The sequence below is a fragment of the Candoia aspera genome, chromosome 1, assembly GCF_035149785.1.
Source record: "Candoia aspera isolate rCanAsp1 chromosome 1, rCanAsp1.hap2, whole genome shotgun sequence".
Lineage (NCBI taxonomy): Eukaryota > Metazoa > Chordata > Lepidosauria > Squamata > Boidae > Candoia > Candoia aspera.
The window spans coordinates 311,517,998-311,533,622 of record NC_086153.1 but is presented as its reverse complement, the minus strand read 5'-3'; positions in this window follow the sequence as shown (position 1 = coordinate 311,533,622).

Below are 15,625 nucleotides of genomic sequence, written 5' to 3'. Positions count from 1 at the left end.
ACTGCTGTTCTTGTCCTTTTTTTTTAAATTTTAGAAAGAAACCCAACCCACAACTTTATTTTCACTCTCCTAAAGCATGGGATTTCCATAATATTCCTTCTCTTCAGAATAAGTACTTCAGTAATGCTTCTAGTGGTTATGTTTCTTGCTATGCGTCCCTCTTTCACTTTCTCCATACTGATAATGTACTTTCATCTTCTTGCTTCTATCTTTCAAGAGCAATACTCATTTATGGAAATAGCTCAAATCCTCAGCTGCTCTCAGAGCATATATTTACTAGCGCTTTCCTTGACCAACTGAAAATGGGATTGTTGTAAAACTGACTTGATTCTTACATTTCCCAGCTGGCTGTCATTTTGGAAGTACACCTGATTAAGGGCCTCACAGAAATTGGGTGAATAGACTGGGAAAGAATGGGTGGAAAACAGCCTATATGCATTTCCTGAGGCCCCTCTTTCTTGTAATCCTTCGGTAGCGATGCTTGCAAGACAGCACCATAAACTGAAAAGTGAACAGACTTCTGTCTGTTAAAACAAACAGATGGGGGAGACAGAGAAATAGAGATAATTAGTCTTAACGGTTTGCAGTTGCTGGTTTTCTTCATACTAATAGTTTTCAAATATCTGTGATAAAACTACCTCATTGAAAATCTGCCTGGGAGCCTCCTAGTTCTTGTATCCATCTGAGTGAAGCCTAACAGCAAGTTTGTTGGGCAAATAGTCTAAATGGGGGAGCCTCATGGCTGTGGAGAAAAGTACTCTTCCTCAAATTGAGTGGAAAGGGAAGAAATAAATTACGTTCAAAGATGAAGGTGCTTCTACTGTTCCAGGGCATTAACTTCTTGATTAGATGCAGTGGGGGGTGGGGGAGATCTGCAAAGGAAGGGCAGAAACTACTATAAATTGGCCAAGTTCAAAGAGTCAACATCATAGCATTCTCAATTCACCAGTCCAATTTGAACATAGCAAAATGCCTATTAAAACACTAACAGGTGTTTTAAAATTCCACTGAAAATCCAGTTGCACCCTACACTAGCATTTATTTAAGCAAGAAAGCATAAAAAGACTTCTGAAGGGGTGGAAGATACAAGTTTGCTACTGTCTAGTTCCCAGTTGTCCAAGGCTATTAAAATCTCTGAATACAGTATATTCTATAAACAGAGCTGGGGACAGTGATTCCTTGAGCTAGCCCTTCATGCTATTTGTATGATAGTGAGTCCTGGACAGCCTACTGTACAAGAAGTTTACAAATAAAAATACTCAGACATGTAACTACTGATTAGTGGAGCTAGCTTAAAAATGATGGGTTCTGCAAAATTAAGAGCTCAGGATGGGCTTCTGAGTTTACTGTTGCTTATCTAGGGAGCTCTTTGCTGTCTTGTTTTAGTGGGCTGCAAAATATCCAACACAGTGGCAACATCAAGCAGGGTCACAATCCATGGCCCAGAAACAAAGAAAGTTGTGCTGCAGTGTAAAAGAGTAGAAGTGTTGGTGAGAGAGTTTAACACCCACCCCAAAGTGATTTGCCCGAACCAGTAGTGCCGGCCTGTGAATAAGAAGTCTAGCCCAAATGTTCAGGCACAGAGAAGTCAAAGATATATGAATGTACTTAATGCATCTCCCTTACCTCTCCATCCACTCAGTGGTATTTCCTGAGTGAAACCCTTCTTTCCTTTCTTCTGCAGCTCTCAACATTCTCTCCTTATATCCTTGGAAGATCTGTCAACTTTCTTTCAAAGATTTAGAAGAGTGTGTGGGAAGTACATGGGTTGGGGAAATTTGCAATACACCAGCAATACACATTTAATTCTAGACTATTCATACCTATATGGAGACTCCTGATGTCAAATAATAAAAATGTGGCATTTAGTGGGCCAGATAACACCAGTTATTTGAGGATCAGAATAACTGTCCTTCAACCACATAACCTGAAGGAATAGAGTGAAGGCTAAAAGAACAAACACAGATATTTCAGAGGGTTTTGAAAGAGCGCTAGCCTGAATTAATAATTACACAAAACAACCTGCACAGAATAGATTATTGCGAGGTCTCTCATTTCCCTAACTATATTCCTTTTAGGGGCAGATGGGCGGTGATAGAAATGTGAATAATAAATAAATAAAATAAATATATAGTTTCTCAGCAGGAAAAGTGTATCCCTGAATAAGATCACTATAATTACTCTGACTGGTTTTCTACTTCCAAGAACTCAAGATGTTTTTTACCAGGCACATATTCTTCCTGATCTCTCTTAAGTGTCCTTCTTAATCCTTGACCAACTTCAAACAACAGCTGCTTAATACAGGTAGTCCTCGTTTAGCAACCACAATTGGGACCAGCTACTTGGGCACTAAACGAAGCAGTCACTAAGTGAAACCCTGTCTGTGCTTATGATCGTACTTCAGCTTTCCTTTGCTTTACAGACCTGTAAAGGTTGTAAATGTGAGGATTGGTAGCAAAGTTACTTTTTCATCAGTGTCATAACTGCAAACACTTGCCGTATGAGGCAGTCGCTAACAAGGATTACCTGTACATTATCAAATGAATTGTGAATGGAGACTAGAAACACTCTGGGTTGGGTTCCAGATTAAGAAATCCATACTGGTTGTTTGATATTCATTACCTCCTTATGTCTCACTGCAGTCAGCTGGATAACAAATCACTATTACTTTCAGTGGGATTTCAGTAAGATTAGCTTCCTCTCTGCTAGGATCTTCTTTCTCTTTTCATTTTCTCGGTACCTTAGAAAGAACTGTTTGTACTGTACAAAATCTCATGGAATGATCAAGGTCCAGTATTTGACAGATCCAACATGAGTTCCTTCTTTAGAAATTATCTACCATACACATGCAATAGGTATGCAGTAGAGATATTTATTTAATGAAATCTCCATTTACAGTGCCAGTTGTTATATAGCTAGGATTTGAACTGGTAATACTTCCATGTCTGAATATCAGAGCTTGCTAGCCTCACATCTGTCTAGAGCAGCCTTCTTGAAGCTGATGCCCTCTAGATGTTGGACTAACTCACCACCATCCCTAGCCGGCAAAACCAATGGGCCTGATATATACACATACGCACACACACCGCACACACACACACACACATATACATAAACATACACACACACACACACACACATATATACACACACACAGTGTATGTATGTGTGTGTGTGTGTATATATATATATACTGTATACTGTATATATACTGTATACTGTATGTATGTGTGTATATATATATATACTGTATGTATATATATATATATATATACATACATACATACATACATACATACACACACACACACAGAGTAGTGTGCGAAAGTCTTATGCCACCACCAGCTTTGATGTTTTAGCAAAGTTTTAATGACCATCCATAATTATTTTTTGGTCTCTGCATTAAGATACAAACAGAAAATACAGGAAATATGTACACAAAATTTAAACAAACACGATTTTCAGAACAAAATGGCTTCTTCAGGCAAAAGTCAGTATTTAGTATGACCTCCCTTGGCTCTAAGCAACTCCTTTGGGGAGACTGTCCTGAGGTTTTCTGAAGTAATCTTCTTGTCTATTATACCAGCCTTCTTTCAGCACTTCTCAGAGTTCTTCTTTAGATGTAGGTTGCCTTTTAGTTCTTTCTCTGTCCAGGTGATCCCATACTGCCTCTGTAATATTCAGGTCTGGACTCTGTGGAGGCCCGTCCATGACTGTCAGTGTTTTATCAGCTGTTTTTCTCTGGGATCATTATCATGCTGAAAAATGAAACCATTCCCAATCAGGCACTTTCCAGAAGGAATGGCATGATGAATTAAAACCTGTCTGTACTTTTCAGCATTCATGATCCCATCAATACAGACAATATTGCCAACACCACTGGCAGAAATGCAGCCCCAAACCAGGACAGACCCTCCACCATGTTTCACTGAAGGCTGCAAGCACTCATTCGTCCATCTTTCTCCAACTCTTCTTCTCACATATTGTCGACGATTGGACCCAAAAATGTCAGACTTGGATTCATCACTCCATAATGCTCTTTTCCACTGATCCTCATTCCAATCTTTGTGAGCTTTAGCATATCTTAGCCTTTTCACCCTGTTTCCCTTCCGCAAAAGTGGTTTCTTGGTTGCTACCCTTCCATGCTACCCTTCCATGAAGACCATGCCTGATCAAGCTTCTTCAGACTGTAGAAGGGTCAACGTGGCATCCTGATGCAGCTGCCAGATGCTGAGGCAGGTCCGTGCTGGACTTCCTCCAGTCTCTCAAAGAAGAAACTATGAGGAACTTCTCATCAGACTTCAAAAGTTTTCTTGGCCTTCCAGTCCTTTTTTTGTCCTTGACCTCTTCTGATTCTTCAAATTTCTTTATAACAGCTTGAATACCACATCTTAGACAATATAAAGCTAGATCCATATCTCAGAGGTCAGTGGATACAGTCATGCAGGAGCCACATGAATGGAACAGATGTGAAAGTCATTCTTCCTCTTCCCACCAGACCACTCCCATGCTGGGCTATGGCTGAACTCTCAGATGCTCAGCATCACCCATTGCACAAACATTCATAAACTTAGTTTTTTGTCTTTGTCTTCTTTTATTTTGCCCTGCTGCTCCAACTCCTCCAAGCTTTACAGATGAGTTGCTCATGGATCGTATGGGGAATTTATGTACAGATAAGTTGCTCATGGATCACATGCGGAATTTATGTACAGTATGTGTGTAGGTACATACAGTACGTATGTACGGTATGGCTGTCTGCTGAAACACTAGAAGGAGCCCAAGAAAGAAGGAAAGAAAAAGGCAACAGTGATAGGGGAGATATGCCCAATTAAATGCAAAATTCCAGAGGTTAGCCAGAAGAGACAAGGAATTATTTTAAAACAAGCAATGTGAGGAAGTGGAAGAAGATAATAGAATAGGAAGAACAAGAGACCTCTTCCAGAAAATTAGAACCATCGGAGGTAAATTCCAGGCAAAAATGGGCATGGTCAAAAACAAAGATGGTGAGGACCTAACAGAAGAAGAAGAGATCAAGAAAAGGTGGCAAGAATATACAGAAAACCTGTATAGGAAGGATAACAATATCGGGGATAGCTTTGACGGTGTGGTCAGTGAGCTAGAGCCAGACATCCTGAAGAGTGAGGTTGAGTGGGCCTTAAGAAGCATTGCTAATAACAAGGCAGCAGGAGACGACGGCATCCCAGCTGAACTGTTCAAAATCTTGCAAGATGATGCTGTCAAGGTAATGCATGCTATATGCCAGCAAATTTGGAAAACACAAGAATGGCCATCAGATTGGAAAAAACCAACTTATATCCCCATACCAAAAAAGGGAAACACTAAAGAATGTTCAAACTATCGAACAGTGGCACTCATTTCACATGCCAGTAAGGTCATGCTCAAGATCCTGCAAGGTAGACTTCAGCAACTCATGGAGCAAGAATTGCCAGATGTACAAGCTGGGTTTAGAAAAGGCAGAGGAACTAGAGACCAAATTGCCAATATCCGATGGATAATGGAAAAAGCCAGGGAGTTTCAGAAAAACATCTATTTCTGTTTTATTGACTATTCTAAAGCCTTTGACTGTGTGGACCATAACAAATTGCAGCAAGTTTTTGGTGGAATGGGGATACCAAATCATCTTGTATGCCTCCTGAGGAATCTGTATAACGACCAAGTAGCAACGATAATAACAGACCACGGAACAACAGATTTGTTTTTCCCAGTGGTAGCCTGAATACCAGACATGTTTAGGAAATCGTATTTGTTTTATTATGAGTACTTTTATGCCTCTTCATTCATTTTGACTCTAAACAGCTCATGTGATTGCTTTAAAAAGAAGCACTAGTGCTATGTGTTAGTAGTAGCCTAGTAGGGAAGAGGAGACCAGTTTATACAGACCAGCTCCTAATGCAGTTCTGCACAAGTAGCCAACACACATAGGAGGTGGCTACAATTTCTCCAGCTGGCAAAATATCCCGTGGTAAAACTGAGCACCGAAATAAAGAGCTGGCTGTTGATGGAGTAAATCTGTTCGTTCTCTTCTGCAATGTGGCCACATTGCTGGGAGCACAGGAAACTCTCTTCTCTACTATTGCATCTGCTCTGGGTATAATTGGATTAAATTGTTTCAAACAGAAAATAAAGCTTTGTCTTCTTGTGTGCATCCAAAGGCTGAATCAGCAGCACCATCTATACTGCTTCTGCAAACATTTATCGGTAAAAGTGAGCTGTTCTAAATCAGACTTTGATGCTGCTCTCAGAGTGGGTAGGGTTATTCTCATACCTGAGGTTTGAAACTGCTCTTGCCTTAATTGCTTTGCAAAATACCATATAAAGGCCAGATTGATCATTTGCATTACAAATATCTTTCCACATTCATTTGCATTACAAATATCTTTCCACATTCTGTATTAACTTAGTAAACCACAATAGTCCCAAAGGCCATGGAATATTGCCACTGCAATTGTTCTGACTCAAAGACATCCTTAGCTTCAATGCATTTGCCTTACATCACTCTACAAGGTGAAGGAGAAATGTTATGAACTTCTGTGATCGAAAAAGGCTAAGCTAAGCCTGAAACATAATGAATCCTACCTAGCATGGTTTCTGCATATTTAGACTAGTACTACATTTCAGGAGATTAAAAAGGAACCTATGGTCTATAGGTAAATTGCAAGTAGGGTAGACAATATGTATGGATAAGAATGTTATTGTAAACAAATGCCGTATTTAGCCCACAAGGGAACTAAGATAACTTCTGAGCTGGGAGAGATAGGGGACTTTTCTCTTCTAACATGTAAACATTATGCTCAGTTTAAATTGTTTCAGACTGAAAATAGACCTTTGTCTTCTGATATGTACCCAAATTCTGGGAGCTGAAGTCCAGACCTCTTGAAGTTGCCATGGTTGAGAAACACTGACTTATTATGATGGTTTTGCAAAACAGATTATAGTAGAAATGAGCTGCATGGACTATGCAGTGCCATATATCAAATATTCCCTTTTTATTTCTTGGGTCAATACCGCTAACATACAGTATTTTCCTAATTTGGCTCACAAATGAAAAGGTGGAAAAGGAGTTACTTCTTATGTGTCCTAGAATAATCCAAATAAGACTTTGATATCTGGCGTCACTTGGGATGGCCCAGAATTTTGGATATATGGTAACAGTTTTTGGACTGAATGGGATTCAACACCATTGATCCATCTTGACTAATATTTATATGGATTCAGCCCAGTCAGTCTAGGCTGAACCCATATAAATATTCAGCTGTACTGTTTGTATTAAACATTTATTTCCAAAACCCTCTCATAAAGCTTCAGCTCTTTGACTTGCTTGGATTCTGTGTGGAGGGCATTTTTAAAAATCACGGATGAACATTTTTTAAACATATAATCTTCCTCTTATCTGCATAATCATGCAGTCCCAGGAGTGCTGAACCATGGGATTCTCTAGAATTCATTAATCAGTACTAAACTGGTAATGTCTCAAAGAACAGAAAGAACCAATGGAGCAATTACTGAAAAGTAGCTGCCAGAACATTCAACAGATTGGTCAATAATTTTTCTCTTTTTATAGGAATGAATTGGTAACATTCCTAATTTACATACATGTCACCCTCTCCAGAAATGACAGCATCAAATGCATTTCTCTAATAATTTCTTGGCAATTATAGTGGTAAAATATTAGAAGTAATTACATCCAGCCCTTGTCCCTTACCAAATTATTTATAGCACAGCCTGATTTCACTAGGACAAATCAGAGCAAATTTCAACAATACATATTCATTTATTTTTATCTATTTGTTTATCAAATTTAGATACCACCCATCTCACTATGGAAGTGATTGTGGGTGGTTTACAAATAAAAGATCATAAAAACTATTATAAAAAATACCAAAAAAAAGCAAGTTAAAAGAGAAAAACTAAAAAGGTGGAGAGACCATCTTCAAACCACCAACCACCCGCAGGGCTGCCTAATACTATTGGACCCCCAAGCTAGTTGACAGAGACAGGTCTTAATGCTCTTCCAGAAGGCCAGACGAGTGGAGGCCAACCTCATCTCTGGGTGCAAGATGTTCCATAGAGTGGGGCAACAGCACAAAAAGCTCGCCTCCTAGACCCTGCCAGCCAAAATTCTTTAGCCAACGGGGTCCATAACATGCCCTTCCTGCCGGACTGGATCGGATGGGTCAATATAATTGGGACAAGACAGTTCCTCAGGTAGCCTGGGCCCATGCCATGAAGGGATTTTAAAGGTGATAACCAACACCTTGAATTGGACCCAGAAGCACACTGGCACCCAATGCAGCTCACACAGCAGAGGTGTTACATGCGCAGCCCTAAAGGCCCACGCTGATGCATCAAGAGTGGATCTTGCGGGGAAAGGAGACATGAAAGAAAAGGAAAGAAATGAAAGAAGCTAAGGTAAAAATATAATTTCAGGAACAGAAAGTATGAGTCCTGTATTAAAAAGTATTTTAAGATAGATTAATCTTCCAACTGAATGAATGGAAAGTAAATATAAAGAAAAAATATGAAAGTTATGTTGCAGAACACCCCAGAGGTGTGTGGAGTTACACTAATGGAAATATGAAAAAAGGTGCTTGGTGGAATAATGAGTTAAAAGGCTATAGATAAGAAAAAATGCATATAAGAGTATGATGGCTGAAAAATTATGAGAAAAAATATAGTATAGAATATATAGAAAGAAAAATATAGTTGAGAATGTAAACAAAGGGATCAAGGAATGGTTAAGATTTAAAAACGAAGAGGAAACACAGTGGTTTTAATGGAAATAAAAAACTATTTTCTAAGTGGGTGAAAAGAAGCCTCCAGAAGAGTGAAGAATTAAAAATAAGTGTGATGAAATTATTTCAGATGAAACTGAAGTGAGGAAATTCTGCAAGAAATATTTAGAGATTTGTATGGGAATGATAAATAATAAGTGAAAAGTAGTAAAGCTAGAAATGCAGATGGTTTAACTGGAGGAAGGCTAAAATACTGATGCAGTTTGCTTATGAAGTGGCCAAGCAATTTGTTTGATGTGTGTGAAGATTGTGTCTAGGCCATTGAAAGAATGCCATTATGGTTCCAGTCTCCATAGGGAAAGGCAACAAGAATGAATGCAATAGAAAACTACAGAGGGATGAGTCTGCTAAGTATGTCTGAGGAGGTGTTTGGCAGAATTTTGATCAAAAGGTTATGAGAGGTGACAGTGAGCAAAATGTGGGAAATACAGTTTGTGCTCCTCAGCAGTTCATTCAGAAATGTATGAATGTGAGAAAGTTTATTGTACTTTTTTTGGTGTAGAAGAAAGCTTATGATAAACTGAATTGAGTTGAATTATGGAATGTTTTCTATGAATGTGGAGTTGAAAGATGGTTGCTGAATGTGATAAGAGTGGCACATAATGGAAATAAACCACGCATGAAAATAAATGTTATACTTAGTGAATGATACAACACTGACCTTGGAGTAAGGCAAGGATGCCCAGTGTACCCTTGTTAATGTTTTTATTGTATGAAGGCGTGTATCAGGAATATGTGTGGTAATATTAGGGGTGTGTTATTTGGGGGCATGAATGTACATGTATGCAAATGGTGCTGTATTGTTGGTTGAGAACCCAAATGGTTTGCAATGAATGTTAGATAGATTGTATGATACACAAGTATGGATCTGAAAATTAATGTATGGAATAGTAAGATAGCTGTGTTTTTGACAGGGGAAATGAAGTGAATGATTACAAGTTATACATAAACAGTAAAAAAATTAAACCAATAAAATGATACAGGGATAAACACAGTGACAGTCACTGGTTTCAAAATGGCAGGTGCAACCAGCTGGTCAAAGCCCTGCCCCTTTTTAGTGTGTATTACATGCAAGTAAAAAGGGTGGGGCCTTGATCACTCAGTTGCACCCACCATTTTGAAGCTAGTGAGCATCTCTGCAGATCTGCCTGTAGGTGAATTTGTGCATCTAGGTAGAATGTTTACTAAAGATGGGAAAATAGAGGAAGAAATTTTAAGATAGGCAAATGTTAGCAGAAAGGTATTAGATAATATATGATCTGTTGAGAGGAATGAATATTTGTTTAAAGAAGTGAAAATGGCTGTTTAAGTGCATGATTTTGCCCATTTTGCTAGATACAAGTGAGAGTTGGGTATGTTGAAAGAAACAAAAATAAATGGAGCACAGTGAGAATAGGTTGTTCAACAGGGGAGGGAAGGAGGGTTCTGAATTATTGTGGACAGAATAAAAAGTGAGTGACCAGTACAAAAGAAACATGTTCAGGCGGCTTGCTCAATTCAGTAAGAATTGAATTGTGAATTAAATGTATTAAAAACAGTAACTGAGTCAAAGGGGAAAACCAATAAAGTAGATGTTAGATGGAGTTGATTAGATCCTCAAAAAGAGAGGTGAAAAGTTAAAACAAAGAGCAATGTCTGAAGTAATATATGGTTGTGTTGGAAACAAGGGTGCTTTGCAAGGACAGAAAGGAAATATATAATCATATTAAAGAATCATTAAATATTAAAGAACTCAGCAAAGGATCGTTACCTTGTCATTGTGCTGGAGCTTGAGCACCTCAATGATGCCATGAGCTAAACCGTGAAGGGCCACCCAAGACGGAAAGGTCATGACAGAGAGGTCAGACTAAATGTGATCCCTGGGGGAGGTAATGGCAACCCACCCCAGTATTCTTGCCGTGAAAACTAAATGGATCAGTACAACCAGAGATATGTCGGTATACCATCAGAAGATGAGACTCCCAGGTCGGAAGATGGTCAAAATGCTACTGGGGAGGAACAGAGGATGAGTTCAACTAGCCCCAGATATGATGACGCAGCTAGCTCAAAGTTGAAAGGACGGCTAGCGGCCGACGGTGCTGGTGGTGAATGGCGAATCCGATGTTCTAAGGATCAACACACCACTGGAACCTGGAATGTAAGATCTATAAGCCAGGGCAAATTGGATGTGGTTATTGGTGAGATGTCAAGATTAAAGATAGACATTTTGGGCTTCAGTGAACGGAAATGGACTGGAATGGGCCACTTCACATCAAATGACCACAAGATCTATTACTGTGGACAAGAGGACCACAGAAGAAATGGAGTAGCCTTCATAATTAATAGTAAAGTGGCTAAAGCAGTGCTTGGATACAATCCAAAAAACAATAGAATGATCTCAATTCGAATTCAGGGCAAGCCATCTAACATCACAGTGATCCAAATATACGCCCCAACCACAGATGCTGAAGAAGCTGAAGTAGAGCAGTTCTATGAGAATCTGCAGCACCTACTGGATAACATGCCTAAAAGAGACATTATTTTCAACACGGGAGACTGGAATGCTAAGGTGGGCAGTCAAATGACACCTGGAATTACAGGTAAGCATGGCCTGGGAGAACAAAATGAAGCAGGACATAGGCTGATGGAATTTTGCCAAGACAACTCACTCTGCATGACAAACACTCTCTTCCAACAAGCTAAGAGACGGCTTTGTAGACGGACTTCACCAAATGGACAACACCGAAATCAGATTGACTACATCCTTTGCAGCCAAAGGTGGTGGACAGTCGATAAAAACAAGACCTGGAGCTGACTGTAGTTCCGATCACGAACTTCTCCTTGCACAATTTAGGATCAGACTCAAGAGATTAGGGAAGATCCACAGATCAGCTAGATATGAGCTCACTAATATTCCTAAGGAATATGCAGTGGAGGTGAAGAATCCATTTAAGGGACTGGACTTAGTAGATAGGGTCCCGGAAGAACCATGGACAGAAGTTCACAACATTGTTCAGGAGGTGGCAACAAAATATATCCCAAAGAAAGAGAAAACCAAGAAGGCAAAATGGCTGTCTGCTGAGACACTAGAAGTAGCCCAGGAAAGAAGGAAAGCAAAAGGCAACAGTGATAGGGGGAGATATGCCCAATTAAATGCAAAATTCCAGAGGTTAGCCAGAAGAGATAAGGAATTATTTTTAAACAAGCAATGCGCGGAAGTGGAAGAAGACAATAGAATAGGAAGGACGAGAGACCTCTTCCAGAAAATGAGAAACATCGGAGGTAAATTCCAGGCAAAAATGGGTATGATCAAAAACAAAGATGGCAAGGATCTAACAGAAGAAGAAGAGATCAAGAAAAGGTGGCAAGAATATACAGAAGACCTGTATAGGAAGGATAACTATATCGGAGATAGCTTTGACGGTGTGGTCAGTGAGCTAGAGCCAGACAACCTGAAGAGTGAGGTCGATTGGGCCTTGAGAAGCATTGCTAATAACAAGGCAGCAGGAGATGATAGCATCCCAGCTGAACTGTTCAAAATCTTGCGAGACGATGCTGTCAAGGTAATGCATGCTATATGCCAGCAAATTTGGAAAACACAAGAAAGGCCATCAGACTGGAAAATATCAACTTATATCCCCATACCAAAAAAGGGGAACACTAAAGAATGTTCAAACTATCAAACAGTGGCATTCATTTCACATGCCAGTAAGGTAATGCTCAAGATCCTGCAAGGTAGACTTCAGCAATTCACGGAGTGAGAATTGCCAGATGTACAAGCTGGGTTTAGAAAAGGCAGAGGAACTAGGGACCAAATTGCTAATATCCACTGGATAATGGAAAAAGCCAGGGAATTTCAGAAAAACATCTATTTCTGTTTTATTGACTATTCTAAAGCCTTTGACTGTGTGGACCATAACATGTTGTGGCAAGTTCTTAGCGGTATGGGGGTACCAAGTCATCTTGTATGCCTCCTGAAGAATCTGTATAACGACCAAGTAGCAACAGTAAGAACAGACCATGGAACAACAGACTGGTTTAAGATTGGGAAAGGAGTACGGCAGGGCTGTATACTCTCACCCTACCTATTCAACTTGTATGCAGAACACATCATGCGACGTGCTGGGCTTGAGGAATCCAAGGATGGAGTTAAAATCTCTGGAAGAAACATTAACAATCTCAGATATGCAGATGATACCACTTTGATGGCTGAAAGCGAAGAGGAACTGAGGAGGCTTATGATGAAGGTGAAAGAAGAAAGTGCAAAAGCTGGTTTGCAGCTAAACCTCAAAAAAACCAAGATTATGGCAACTAGCTTGATTGATAACTGGGAAATAGAGGGAGAAAGTGTAGAGGCAGTGAAAGACTTTGTATTTCTAGGTGCAAAGATTACTGCAGATGCTGACTGCAGTCAGGAAATCAGAAGACATTTAATCCTTGGGAGAAGAGCAATGATAAATCTCGATAAAATAGTTAAGAGCAGAGACATCACACTGACGACAAAGGTCCGCATAGTTAAAGCAATGGTATTCCCCGTAGTAACATATGGCTGCGAGAGCTGGACCATAAGGAAGGCTGAGAGAAGGAAGATAAATGCTTTTGAACTGTGGTGTTGGAGGAAAATTCTGAGAGTGCCTTGGACTGCAAGAAAATCAAACCAGTCCATCCTCCAGGAAATCAAGCCAGACTGCTCACTTGAGGGAATGATATTAAAGGCAAAACTGAAATACTTCGGCCACATAATGAGAAGACAGGACACCCTGGAGAAGATGCTGATGCTAGGGAGAGTGGAGGGCAAAAGGAAGAGGGGCCGACCAAGGGCAAGGCGGATGGATGATATTCTAGAGGTGACGGACTCGTCCCTGGGGGAGCTGGGGGTGTTGACGACCGACAGGAAGCTCTGGCGTGGGCTGGTCCATGAAGTCACAAAGAGTCAGAAGGGACTGAACGAATAAACAACAAATTAAAGAATCAAATGTGGAAGGATTACTGGCACTAATCCCAATGCTGCTACATCCTCAGCTAACTGCTTGTCTGATTAAGTTCTTTCAGATAATCTCAGTCAAGGGTGTCCCAGAAATCTTTAACTCTAATGCTGGGATATGCCCATGATATCAGAGAAATAACAATTGTCTCCCTTCATAAAAGTACCACAGTATTATTTCTATGTCTGTTACCTCCAATAGCTCCAGCAACGAAATCCATCTGCACCAAATCAGCTGTGTTTGCTCGTCCAGTAAAAAAAGTTTGAATCACACCATAAGAGGGAGGAAAAGTCTGTTTTTCCAGGAATGAGAATGCTGGAGGGACGTGCTGAGTTTGAACAGTGGGTGCTGAAATCAGCAGCACTAGCTTTCTGCACCTCTCTCTGAAGATGAACTGAAAGACGTACATCACCAGAATTTGGAAACTGTCTCCAGAACACAGGCAATCCATAACGTCATAGCAGCCAGCCTGTAATTGTTGCAGGGGACAGGGACCTCTCTCCTCATACCTTTTGCCCTGCAAACCAAAGTATTAACTCCGAGCTGAACCAGGGCCAGATAATGGGTGGAAAGTCTTTTCACTTTAAAAGTGAAATCCTGCTTCCTGACTTGCTGAATCTGTTGACCCAGCAGAGAACAAGGATGCAGATCAGCCTGGTATTCAGGTCAGATGGCCCCATCTACACAGGAAGGGTATAATCTGTTGGGGGGGCACATGCTTTGACTGCTCTGGGTGCATGGGATCCAAATTGCTATCTCAGGCATTTCAGTAGCAAGGCTTGGAAAGACCTTTATCTGAGAAATACTCAATCAAGCCAGGACTAGGCTAAGTGAACTGATTATCTGATTCAGTGATTAGGGTTACCTATTGCATTAAATCATGGCTTATAATTATGGTTTATTATCTAAGCCACAGTTGGATTGATCCACACAATATGCTAAGTTATAAACTATGCTTTATAAACCACAATGGCTTGGTTCACACAGGGGATTGTTAAATGGGCAACTAATTCAGATATTTTGCCTTAATAGAACAATTTGCCTTAAGCCAATCTTCTCCAACCTGGTGCCCTACAGTTTTGTTGGACCCCAATTATAAGCATACAATTATGGATGTTGCAGTTCAACACATCTGGATGACATCTGGTTATGGAAAGTTGTCCTAGCCTCTTAGGTGGAGCCTGATACATATAGACAGTTCCGTGTAAATCTATTGCACTGGAAATCATGCTTCAAATCAGAAAGTGAGCTGAGACAGAAGCATGTCAAAATACAGTTAACCAGTAGCTTTGTCCAGTTAACACTTAACCATTCTAAGTGATTGATTAACAAGGATACTTCTCCTTTAGTCCGTGTGATTCTACACCTATTGCCAAGTATGATTAGAGGTGTCTCATGACATACAATTCTTGGCCTTGACTGAAGAGTCATCTGGGGTCTTGTGCCCAATGTACCTTACAGGCATCTCTGACCTACTGCATCTAATCTGTGCCTGTACTCTGTGGTCTATTAACATCTTGGCCATCTAGGTTTACATAACATGTGGATCTCTCCCTATCACCACCCCATACAAAGAGTTCCAAGTATTATATAGTATTATTAGAAAAAAATGTAACTAATTTCAGCTCAGATCCCCAAGATCATTGCTTTTAGCTGATGGAAGAGATGTCAACTGAAGCATGTATTTCAGTAAGAATTGATTGCTCCATTGACCAGGCAGAGACAAAAAAGTGAGGAATGGCCACCAGACATAACACAAGAATTAACTTTGCCTAATCAGATGGAGCATTCATCTAATCCAGCTTCCTGTTTCTGTTACTAGACTGTTTCAGAAAATATAGACAAGAT